This window comes from Lactuca saligna, chromosome 5, assembly GCF_052625555.1.
Source record: "Lactuca saligna cultivar CGN05327 chromosome 5, ASM5262555v1, whole genome shotgun sequence".
NCBI classification, from domain to species: Eukaryota; Viridiplantae; Streptophyta; class Magnoliopsida; order Asterales; family Asteraceae; genus Lactuca; species Lactuca saligna.
This window is the reverse complement of record NC_136421.1, coordinates 44,947,691-44,949,524: the sequence shown is the minus strand read 5'-3', so window position 1 is coordinate 44,949,524 and position 1,834 is coordinate 44,947,691. Positions and strand designations below refer to the sequence as shown.

Genomic DNA, 1,834 nt, shown 5'->3' with positions numbered 1-1,834 from the left:
CCCAGCTGTTTCTCAATGTTGAGAATCGATGCTTGCTGATTCCTCAACATGTTTCTGGTTTCTTGCATTGCTACATCGTGATCATTGTGTCTTTTCTCGGACGCGGTTATGAATCTTGTGAGCATATCTTCTAAACTGGCCTTCTTTTCCATCACCGACTCTTCCTTTTGATAGAATCCCCTCTCCCTCTGTTTGTATTTCTCCTCCTTAGCCTTTTTATATTCTTCGTATGGGAGTCATTCCTTCTTCGGTTTCCTCCAATCTTCATCGTATCTATCGCCACTGGAATAAAATACTTGAGCCTTTTTATTTCTGTTTTCGCTCGATCACAATCCTTGGTGAGGTGGGGGCCGCCATAATTTTCGCATCCTACCCTAATAACATGTATAGTTTGATCCATTTTCGTCATTCTTCAGTCTAGGCTATCGAGTTTAGCTATTACCACCGCCATGCTATCGTTCACCGAGTTCACCGCTCCACGACTCACTTCGTTCCTTGGATTGTGGTATTCTCTAGAATCCTTGGAGAATTCTTCAATTAATTCCTTTATTTCTGGAGGCGGCTTTCTGGTGAGCGGGCCTTGTGAATCGAGTAGTTGCCTCGTGGTGACATTAACTCCACTACAAAAGATGGAGACCTCTTGTTGGCTATTAAGGTCATGGTGTCGGCAATTTCTAAGTAGGCTCTTGTACCTTTCCCAAGCTTCATAAAGAGATTCTCCAGGTTGTTGCTCGAAGTTGGCAATGTCTTTCTTTAGCTTGACTATCTTGGAAGGTGGGCAAAAATGATCTATGAACTCTTCTTTCATCTTGGCCCATGTGGTGACCGATCCGGGAGGGAGTGACTTTAACCAATCTTTTGCAGCTCCATTAAATGTGACAGGAAGCATACGAAGAAGCTGGATCTCGCGAGACACATTGGGTACATTGAAGTAATCTGCCACATCATTTACTTCATCCAAGTGCTTATAGGCGTCTTCGTGATCTCTCCCGTGAAAAGGAATCTCCTTGAGTTGAGCGAGAATATGGCCCTTTAGCTCAAAAGTAGCGGTTGCGGGAATTGTGGGTTGCACAAGTCCCGGGCCGGTGTCATCACGCATCCTTTTCTTCCATTCCCCCATGGGGATTTCGTCAATATTAGCCATAGCGGTGGCTAAATCGTCTTCAAACTCGGATGTGTGCTCGTATGTGGGCTCGTTTTCTTCTTCGGTCTCGTACTCGGTGTCTTTTTGAATCGGGTCTTCGATTGTCAACGATGCACTGGATGCTCCTGATTTGCTGCTCCTTTTCTTGCAAAAAATGGATTTGAGGTTTTTGAGTGGTGAGTTCTTTGAAGAAGCGGATTCTCCAACGGTTTTGCCTTTGTTCCTTCTTAATGCGGTTTCCGGATCTTCAAGAGGGGGAACCAGAGGCGTATCAGATCCTCGGGTCATGAACAACTGCAAACAAAACAGAAAACGCGTAAAAAGAAAACGCGTAAAAAGAACAAAAAAAATTAAATCTGATTCAACGTCGTACTCGCCGAGTCTGGGCCATGCAACCCAAATGGACCATGCCGGGTCGGGTCAAGTCTTACCAATTATAGTTACGGACTTAGACATTAATCCAACAATATATATATATATATATATATATATATATATATATATATATATATATATATAAAGAGATAAATAGATAGATAGATAGATAGATAGAGAGAGAGAGAGAGAGAGAGAGAGAGAGAAGAAACGAGTTCCTCAACCTACAAATGGCTTCTTTAGGTGGTACCTAGTCTTCCTCAACCTAAAGGACCCCACACCCACTCATGAAAACATCAACAAAAGTAACAACAT

The 1,834-nt window shown here is 42.9% G+C and overlaps 1 non-coding gene across 1 annotated transcript; it reads left to right on the top strand.

Annotated features, from left to right (window-relative positions):
• The first annotated feature begins 653 nt into the window (after positions 1-653).
• On the top strand, positions 654-760 carry LOC144999249 (small nucleolar RNA R71). The gene has a single exon (XR_013660766.1). It is a non-coding gene; the product is annotated as a small nucleolar RNA R71 (small nucleolar RNA).
• The last annotated feature ends 1,074 nt before the right edge of the window (positions 761-1,834 follow it).